The sequence below is a fragment of the Narcine bancroftii genome, chromosome 1 (assembly GCF_036971445.1).
Source record: "Narcine bancroftii isolate sNarBan1 chromosome 1, sNarBan1.hap1, whole genome shotgun sequence".
NCBI classification, from domain to species: domain Eukaryota; kingdom Metazoa; phylum Chordata; class Chondrichthyes; order Torpediniformes; family Narcinidae; genus Narcine; species Narcine bancroftii.
In genome coordinates this window covers 48,213,401-48,224,544 of record NC_091469.1, presented here as the reverse complement: position 1 = coordinate 48,224,544, position 11,144 = coordinate 48,213,401, and positions in this window count along the sequence as shown.

Genomic DNA, 11,144 nt, shown 5'->3' with positions numbered 1-11,144 from the left:
AGATTGGATAACACCAACATGGACACTGACATTCCACAAGCAGGAATGATAACTGGAGATTCTTAATGACTATAAACCCTGGGCAAATCAAAGCAAAGAGATGAATGTTCTGATGCACTATTTCTTTGCCTTGAGGTATAGAAACATTCTACTTAGCACTTCTGTAAACTTAATGGCAGTTTATAATAAAAACATTTTTCATTTTAAGTTATTATATTCCAAACTTTCCAATCAAGGTATGGCTTATCTGTGACCAAGAGTAACTTGCTTCTTACAAGTGCCTCATCTCAGAGTTTTCACCACTCCATCCAAATATTTTGCAAATATTCCTTGGAGTATATCATATTTCAACTCTGTAGTTCAGAGATTTGGAAAGGTTATGCTCAGTGATGTTGCTTCATTCGTGAAATAATCTGGTAGATTAAAAAAGAATATCCAAGATCAATGTTAGAAACAGCAGGACATATACCACAGCTTAAGGTATACAGGATTACAAATATTGAGTGTTTGCAGCTCTATCAGTATAAAAGTTACTAATTTCTGTTTTAATGTGACGACCTTAAGTACTTCTGCCATTCAGTCAGGTTCTCACCTTACCTCTTGTGTTTATTATTCCTTACCAATTGATCATTGAATTTAAAGTAGGAAGCAAAATACACAATAAAAAAACAAAAGAAAAAAGTTTTTTGAGAATCTTAACATTTCAAATTTGTGTAAATAAGGTCGAGCCATTGGAAATGTGAAAATCGATTTGCGTTGCAAATGCATTCGAACAGCATCTGTCTTTATCCCTCCAACGCACATGAAGAACCTGGAAATCATACCTCATGGGCCACATTGCCACAAAGTTGAAATAATGTGAGTCACTCTATTAGAAATAATGTTTACTTAAGGATGTGACACGAATGACACTTCTGGAGAATGCATTGTATGAAATAAGATCAGATAACATCTGGTAGATTTTCTGATATAAGTAAATAGAGAACACCAACATGAACATTAACATTTCATAAAGAAGAAAAAAGAAAATAGATTTTTATTTACATTTTTGGTCTGCAAAACTGTAAGTCAAAACTAACATAGTTGATTTATTTCAGTGCTACTCTTAGAAATGGAATGAAAACATGTTTGAATCCACATTCATCTTGGGTGAAGAAGATACTGAACAAGATTACACAATGGTAAAACTTCATCACATTTTACAAGAGAAACAATGTTGCTATCCTTAAAATTAAATTGGGTATTTCAGTGTTACTAACAAATTATTTTCTTTTTATAGAAGAGAAGATCATGGAAAAATCATTGATAAACACAACCCATTGTAACCCTGTTAACTACATGTTGTCTTTACCTGCATTGGTTGTACACAACTAATAGAAATTCAACACAGATCATGATGCTCGAAGCCCTTGGAAAACAAAACAAGACATACCAGTACTTAATTTCTTGTTTTGGCTCGTCAAACCATGGCTTTATTTATTTGCATTGTGATTTTTGGACACTCTTGGACTAAACTGTCAAACAACCCAAATCGTATCAGTCCAAACTCTAGTCCCCCAGGATCCTTTAGTATTTATAATGCCTGGGATTAGTAGTGTGGAGTAAGATGGTGAGAGGGGTTAAATGGCTGATCCTGCACAATTTCAGATCCTGCCTGCCATTCATTATCATTTGTAACTTGTCCAATGACATTGACATGTGCTTTAGATACATTTTGCTCTTAACCTTTGCATCTTAGTCTTTCTTTCAAAGAAAAGGAAGAAACATGGTTTAGTCAATCAAACTGCTGTGAATTGCTTCAACAGTACATGAAATTAGTTAAAAATTGTTGGCCTAACAAGAGGCATAATATCTGCCCAGATTGAATGTTATTATTGTTTGAACCATTCCCTGATCATTGCAAGTAGAGTACTGTATTCAGTTAGATCTACAAGTTAAATTAGCTGAGGCTATCACATTTGTAACATTGATGTTATTTATTTTCTGCATAGCATAGAAAGAGCAAAGTGAATTTAGTTATTTTTCAAATGTTATGATTATTTTAACAAACATTTCAACAATTTTGCACAAAAATGTTTGACACCATTTTAATTCTGCTGTTACTATAATGGCAAGTACTTACTCAGAATGATCTGCTCAACAGAACTTGATTCATTCAGTCGGAATTTTATGTTATTCAAGTATTTAAAAAATATTTTGTTCCACCTGTATTTATTATTTATTTCATTATTTACCATTGTATAGTCCATGGTCATCTGTAATGTAATTATTTATTGTCACTTATTATAATGATTATTCTCACTAAATTATGAAAAAATAAAATATAGCTTATTTATTACTTTCCATTGCTTCTTTCCTATTATTAACAATAACATTGTCAGGGATTACCAATAGGGCCCTGACTCAAGTTCTAAGCTGGAACTCCTGGTTGCCGGTCATTTTAATTCCCCACACAGACATGGAGGTATGGCTGTGACTTCAAAAAAAGGAAGATCTACAATAGATACGAGCTCCCTTTATCTACTCCACAAAGAGCAAACACCACTCTACCCTGCTTTTGTGGATCTTACCAAAACATTTGAGCTCATAAGGAATAATTCTCTCCCAGATATTTCCACTAACCCCCCACCCCACATCCCCTCCCCTCCCTCCATCTTCTATTATGGCACAATGCAATGTCCCAAACAATTTGGCAGCTTTGATTCTAATTGTTTTAACATAAAAGGGTGAAAGTAGCTGCATTTGGCCCTTATTCTTGATAGCATCTGCCTTTCTTTGTTCTCCCAATTTAAGATTTTGGGTAAATGGGTAATGTATAATTTCAAACATGATCAGTTCATCAGTGTCTGTGGAGAGAGAAGAGAATCAATGTTTCACATCAATGACCTTTTATCAGAACATGTTTTAAATTCCAAAAAATGGGAACAAGAGCCAAAGAGAATAAAAGGGAAAGTCTGTGACTGAGTGGAGTCCAGAGAGACTGAAGTCCATGGGGACAATAAACCAAATCTGAACTCCAGGAACAACACCTCTTCTTTTGTCAACACAAATTTCACTCCTTAGAATGAACATTGAAATTTACATTTTTTGATAACCAACCTTTGCAGTTTGCTTCAGAATATGTTGATTCCCACTCATTATAGATTCTCCCTAATGTGGTGAATTGTTCCAATATTCCCAAATGAGAATCCTAGCCCTCCAGTAATTGTATCTCAGCCTCACTGGGTCATGCTTTTTCCTCTTTCTTTGTTTTAATGCATCTTTTATTTACATCTCCTGGGATTAGTGAACCTTCGCCAACCACCATCAGCCAAAGTAACCAGCTTTTGTGATTCAATGACTCTTGGTTCCCGCTGTCAGATATTCCTGTCACTCAGCACTTAAAACATGCTTTCAATGTTTCTCCATTCTGATACAAGGCCATCAACTTGACATTTTAACTGTTTTCCCCTCTACAAATGTTGCCTCACCTGCTGAGCATTTTCAGCATTCACTGTTTTTATTTCAGATTACCACATCTGCAGGGTTTTTTTTTAACATTTATGAAGCTTTTCAATTGATTCAACCGAAAATTAAGAGATAAGTGAATTTATGACTGGTAAGAAAAATTAGATAGGATAGGAGAGAAAATCATGGATCATCTTTCCTGTGCCAACATTACATTCTCCCTCACTAAGTAGAAAAATCAGCTATGAGTCAAGGTATTGTACCTTTGTTCTTGTTATATTGGGATTGCGGTGCTGATCTACAAATTGTGCAATCTCCATCTGCAGCTACTATGAAGCATGCACTTTGTACAAGAAAGACTCAATAAGTTCCACCTTTGATTCCATATTCAAGGCATTTTATGGAAGAAAAATGTTTCCAACACAAAGATGCCAAACATCTCAGCATTCATTGATCAAAGAAGGCTTTGCTAGTCAGGGATGTGCATAAAATTAAATGCAGCTACACACTCAAGGATACACAGTATAGGAAGATTACCTGAAGTAAAAGACCAGTTGAGTGCCCAGAGCTTGGTTTCACAGATGAGGTGGCCTTGGGCAGTTCCTTTACACCTCCACATTTTGCTCTTGCCATCACTCTGATACAGGTTAATCATGAATTCTGCAATACGTCTTGGCACACTATAATCTGGGACCTTCCTGTTTCTGTGGCTAACTAGTGGTTTGCATCTTGCAGTGTAGCCTCTATGTTTCTGTACATGAATTATTTTGTGGACAGGAGTCATTGACACAACCACACCTGCCTTCAGAACAGTGTTTCTAAGCTGTTGGATAGGCATTTGAGGATTTTTCTTCACTATTGATGAGAATTCTTCTGTTATGAGCAGTGGACGTCTTCCTTGGCCTACCAGTCCCTTTGCGATTACTGAGCTCACCAAAAATCTCTTTTTAATGATGTTGCAAGTGGAATTAGGTAATCCTAAGGTTTGGGTGATGTCTCTTACTGTTTTAAACTTTTTTTCAGCCTCATAACGGTTTCTTTGACTTTTATTGGCATAACTCTGGACCTCCTATTCAAAAATGGTAACGACAGACTCCAAAGGTGATCAAAGGGATAGAAGCAAGCCTCGCTCTCTTATACCTGAACTTCTGAAGCAATTAAACATACCCGAGAACTCACAAACACGTGTGAAGCCCAATATCCCAAACATTATGGTGCCCCAAAATGAGGGGCTATGTATAAAAAGTTCTATAATTTCTACATGGTCAAACCAAAATGTAAACAAATAACCTTGAATAAAGTCTGGAATGTGCACTTTTATTAAATGTGAATTGTTTGATAACAAATTTATAACTGTGAAGCACAGGGGCAAATAAAGTTTAAAAAAAGTCTTTGTCTCAGACATTATGAAGGACACATTAACCCTAATGTGCCAATATATTATGTGTACTGTAGGCTGACATCTGAGGTGGAAATATGGAAGGAGGTGATAGAAGGAGAAGTGTTTCCTTGTGAGTTCAGAAGGTTATGCTCACTCCTGTGGGAAGTGGGTTGATGGCAGACAGCGCAAGAATGACAAAGAATGGAAAAGCATTGACTTTGCTTTGATTGGCACTGGTCTTCACTGGCTTTGTTGTGTTAGGGTTGTGACTTGCATTACAGGTGCACGATCCTTTATCCGGACATCTAAAATCCAGAAAGATCCAAAATCCGGCAAGTGGGGACCGGCCGGGCAGCCGAGGAACCATGGTTGGGGGAGTCAGCTGGGCTACTGGAAGGGGATACAGTATCACAATTCGGGTGGGCTTTCCGAAATCCAGAAAAATCCAAAATTCAGAACACGCTGTCCTCCAAGGGTTTTGGATAAAGGATCATGTACCTGTACCATCTAGATGGAAATACAAGTGTGGATGAACTTCGCTGAGCAGCTGAAATTGACAGCTCCACTGTTTCTCCTGGTTTTCAGAGCTAAAGGCATTGTGAGGTCCAAAAGACCACATATAATCACTGGTGTTGCTCCCTGTATTTCTTCTGATGTCATCTCACGGTGAAGATCATGACCATGGTGGATCTGGATATAAAGATACATCAATTAGATTCAGGGAGAACCATTTTGGTTGCAGAGAGGTAACCATTTCTACGGCAGACAGCAAAGAGAAGATGATTATCAGGTGGATCATCCTTTTTGCTGTACAACTGTTGGCAATTCCCGACCCTTATTCCTCCCATCCCTCTACCATGCATTGCAGTTTTTTTCTCATGGCCAGCCTGCTGAATCAACTGCATCCATCTACTAGAAACCCCAGTGTGGTGATATGACCACCAGTCTACTACAGGGGGCGATCTCTGTACATGCGTGAAGACCACCTAAGGAGCTGACTCCACCTGGCTGGCTGTCGATCAACCAACATGAATATAAACCTGAGCCGGCCCCTCCTGAGCCAGTCACATGGGGGCCACAAAGGTATGAACTGGTGTTCAGACTTTTACTGGAATAAAACCTATTGTATGGTCTTTTCTGAGTTTTGTGCTTGCTTGCTGCTACCCGAGTGCACCATAATTTATTCCAGTAAAAGTTTAAAGAGAGACCATGGAGCAGTTTCTGACAATCGGGAGCCTGGAGATCAACCCTCAAACTTGGAAGCCTTGACACGCTTTGAGATCTGGAGGCATGTGATTGAGGCCTCCATTCTAACACAGGCTGGGGTGATCAACACAAACCAAAAGCAGCTCATGGTGCTCCGCACTAAGCTGGGCCCTTGAGCTTTCCAGGCCATCAAGAACTGCATGGACTATGAACCCGCGATGGCCGTCCTGAAGAGCATGTAAAAGTCCTTGACAAACCTGCTCTATGCCCAGTACCTGCTCAGCATCAGGTCCCAGCAGCAAGGTGAGATGCCCATCTGGGGGCCTTGCATGAGCTAGCCCGCCCATGCCTGGCCGAGACCAGGGTGACCGAAGGGAAAGTGGAGCGAATGATCCAGGACGCCTGTGTGCGAGGGCTGCTCTCGAGGAGGGTCTGACAGAAGCTGATGGAGGAAAACATTGCCTCACTTACCAGGACAATGGAGGTAGTCCACTCCCTGGAGGCTGCAACGCATCATGCCTGGCCAATACACACGACCACCATCACTGAGGGGCCCTATGAAGAGGAGATTATCACAACCACCGGTGCAGCTCCCCCCTGTAAGTACTGCAGTTCCCAGTGTAGGTCAGACAGGCGATCCCGCAAAGGCTTCCCGATGCGGGAAGAAAGGCCACTTCATCAAGGTGTGCATTTCCAGGCCCATTGTGAGTGCTGTGGCCCTCTGGGAGCCTTCCTGAATGCCACCATGTACGAGGACCAGGCAATGGCATTATTCGACCCTGCCACTTGTGCCCTTACTGCTGACTTCACCACTGACCCGCACCGCTGCAGTGTGCTCGCCCCAGGCACTGGAATTATCCTCCAGACGACTTCATCTCTCCCCACATGGATGACTATCTCCGGCTTCACTGCCAGCTGGGTTGCCTGAATGAACCGACGCCACTTGCATCCACCAGGTGCCACCAACTTGGGCCAGCTGGCCCCCGACTGCTGCTACACATTGACGGGATGACATGGTCACATACCTGAATGCCCACCCAATACACCCTGGAAGGAGGTCACATGCCGCTACTTGCCTCATCCATCGGAAAGGAGCAACTCACGCCCCGAGATGGTCCTATCGTCCACCACCTTAAAAAGGGACATTCCCCATGGACTTGGGCGCTCAATTGATGGATCTCACTGTCAATAGGAAGGTAGCAAAATGCCTGTTCGATAGGGGTAGTACTGAGAGCTTTGTGCACCCAAATGTGGCCCGGACACTAAAACTCCATATCTATCCAACAAACTTTTTCATCGCCTTTGCTGTCCAGGACCACTCCATCACGGCCCTCAGGTGCTGCTCAGTGGAATTTGCAGTGGTGTGGGGGGGAGGTTCTGTGCCCCAGTCATCTTAGGGCTGGACTTCTAATGCCACTTCCAAAGCCTCACCCTCGCCTTCGGCGACCTCCTTCCCCCATTCACACTCCACAACGTGCAGCCCTGTGACTGCCCCCAGTTCACCTGCGGCATCTCCACACTATAGGTAAACCCTCCCGCCCTCTTTCTGACCTTGTGTCAGACTGCAAGCCCATAACTGCCAAGAGCAGGCACTATTCCGTGGCCGACAGAGCCTTCATTAAAGGAGAAATGAGGCGGCTTCTGGCGGAAGAGCCCAGCACCAGCCCCTAGAGAGTCCAAGTCCTAGTGGTAAAAGGGGGTAGCAAACTAAGGATGGTCATCGATTATAGCCAGACCATAAACCAATACACCCAACTGGACACCTACCCCCTACCCCGAATAGCCGACATGATCAATGAGATAGCCCACTGTAAGACCTTCTTGACAATTGACCTAAAGTCAACCTACCACCAGCTCCCTATCCACACCCGGGATAAACCATTTAACACCTTTGAGGCAGTCGGGCGCCTCTACCAGTTCCGCCAGATCCCGTTTGGGGTCACTAACGGGGTCTCTGTTTTTCAGTGGGAGATGAACTGCATGGTAGAACGGCTCAACCTAAGAGCGACCTTTTTGTACTTGGACAATGTCACCAGTTGCGGCCACGACCAGCAGGAGCACGATGACAATCTGGAGAAATTTCTCCGGTGGCCAAGGAGTTGAACCTCACTTACAACAAAGAGATGTGTGTGTTCAGCACCACCCACTTCGCCATCCTAGGGTACATCGTGGACCATGGTTCACTGGTCCTGAACTAGAATGCATGCGCCCACTAATGGAACTGCCCCTCTCCCACAAGCTCAAGGCCCTCCACAGGTGCCTTTTTGGACAAGGTCTGCCCACTGACCAAAGCCAGCACCTTTCCCCTCTCCTTCCCCCACCCTGAGGCGCAAGCAGCTTTCACTCAAACCACAATGCATGCCATGGATGAGGACACTCTGTTCCAGGTGGAATGCGATGCCTATGATGTTGCCCTCAGGGCCACCCTCAAGTAAGGGGGCCGAACCGTGGCCTTTTTCTCCAGGACCCTCCACGGTTCTGAGTTCGGGCACTCCATCAGTGAAAAAGAGGCCCAGGCGATCGTGGAAGTGCCCCACCACTGGTGCCACTACCTGGCAGGCAGGAGGTTCATCCTCCTCACCGATCAGCGCGCAGTGGCGTTCATGTTCAGCACCACCCACAGGGGCAAGATCAAGAATGACAAGATCTTGCACTGCAGGGTTGAGCTGGCAATGTTCTGCTACGGCATTCAGTACAGACCAGAGAAGTTCAATGGCTCTCCCGACACCGTCTTGGACCTGTACCACTGTGTCACATAACTTCTATTTCATCAAGTCCTAGAACCTTGCCTTCATTGTCCAAGAAGTCCGGACCACGACTGAGTCATGCAAGCTCTGTGCAGAGTGCAAACATGCTTCTTCCATCCACCACAGGCCCATATTATCAAGGCCACTCAGCCCTTTGAAAGGTTTAGCATTGACTTCAAGGGCTCCTGCCTTCCATGAACAAGAACATCTACTTCCTCACGTTCGTAAATGAATACTTCCGTTTTCCCTTCACTATCCCTTTCCCTGACACCTCCACAGCCATCGTTATCAGGGCACTGACGCAGATCTTCACCATGTTCAGATACCTGGCATTCTTCCACAGTGACTGGGGATCCGGCTTCATGAGTGAGGAGCTGCACCAGCACCTGGTAGTGCGAGGCATTGCGATTAGTCATACAACTAGCTACAACTTGAGGGGCAATGAGCAGGTGGTGCGTGAGTCCTTCTTGCCCTGAGATCAAAAGGCTGGTCCATTGACTACTGGCAAGAGGCCCTCCCCGAGGCACTCCATGCCATTAGGTCGCTTTTGTGCACGGCTACCAATCAGATGCCCCACAAACGCCTTTTCACATTCCTCAGGAATGGTCTCCCTCCCAGGTTGGCTCACATATCCGGGACTGGTGCTCCTCCGCAAACATGTGCTGGCGCACAAGTCCGACCTGCTGGCTGAGCAGGTGCTCCTCCTCCATGTACAAGTCCAACCCGCTGGTCAAGTGGATGTTCCTTCTCCACGCCAACCAGAACCACACCTATGTCAGGTACTCCAAAGGCCGTGAGGAGACCATCTCGACCAGGGATGTGACACCAGCAGGGCCCCCCCAGCATCAGGACTACCCGGCCCAACCTCCCCACCATGGGTACCCTTGGCCCACCCAGGATTCGGAGGCCGACGTCCTCCCTCCGCCCCCACATACAGATAGACACCATGCTCCCCACACCATCACCCACCACAGCTACACTGGACCCAGCCAGCCCTCAGGCAACCACGCCCTCACTGATCTTTGACAAGGAGCCAACGCTGCGATGGTCCCAGAGACTCTGATGGTCGCTGGACCACCTAAATCTGTAAATACAACCCGGCACTGTTTTACACACCCCCCCCCCACCTCAAACCAGGACTTAATTTGAAGAAGGCGGTGAATGTGGTGATACGACCACCAGCCTACTGCAGGGGGCAATCTCTAAACCTGCAGGAAGACCCCCTAAGGGTCTGACTTCCCCTGAATATAAACCTGAGCACCGCCCCCCCCCCCCTGAGCTAGTCACACAAGGGCCATCAAGGCATGAACTAGTGTTCAGACTTTTAATGGAGTAAAGCCTGTTGTACAGTCTTTTCTGAGATTGTGCTTGTTTGCTGCTACCTCAGTGCACCACACCCGGAAGTAAATGGAAAATCTGAGCCCTCTCAACTGGAAATGGAAATCAGAGAATACACCATTAACTCATGACATAATTATAAATATGTTGGATAAATTTTTACATAGTAAAGGATATGAGTTAAAGGCAGGTAGGTGGAGATGAGCTTATCATCAAATTTGCCATGATCTAATAGAATGGCGGAGTAGGCTTTACGGGCCCAGTTGGCCTACTCCTGTTCCTATTGTTTCTCTTAGATCTCTGGTTCACTCACTTACTGAACTAAAATGATCAAAAAGACATTTTTGAGTTTGTTTGTTACTTTACCTCAACTAAATCAAGGTTCTCTATAATTTTCAGTGTAAACAAGAGTTGCTGAAACATCTTTCTTCTTTGGGTGCATGGCAACTGGAAGCATAACGATCTTGATGGCTTAATCTAGATGGTAGATTTTCAGATTTTCATCATCTGAACCTGGTTAATTTACAAAAAACAGCAACTTTGGCTGTCCTGATTCTTAGTGATGTAACCAGGGTCTTTTGTGCAAAATGTTACTTTATTTGTTATGATCAAACACAAACAACTTGCTTTTCATCTTGATCTTGTAAGATTGAAAACCTCCAACATTTTAAAGATGCTGCAATTACAAAATAATTCGCTGCCTAGTATTTCCAGGAAGGAACTCATTCATCACCTCCAATAAATAATAATTTGTTAGAGTCAACTAATAGCAAAATCCTACTTAAACTATGATTTGATCTCACCTTCCGTTCATTACAGTATTCATAAGCCATTCAATTTAAAGGGATATCAAACTCAGTTAAGAATGACAACACAAATGTCTACAGTCAATATTCACGAACTAAAAACCAAATTTTGACAAGGAGGTTAATCACAAGTATTCAAAAGTACATTTTTAAATAAACTATTTCTCTTTTAACTTAATTAACAATGCAGATACATCTGTAAATGTCTTTCTGACCTCT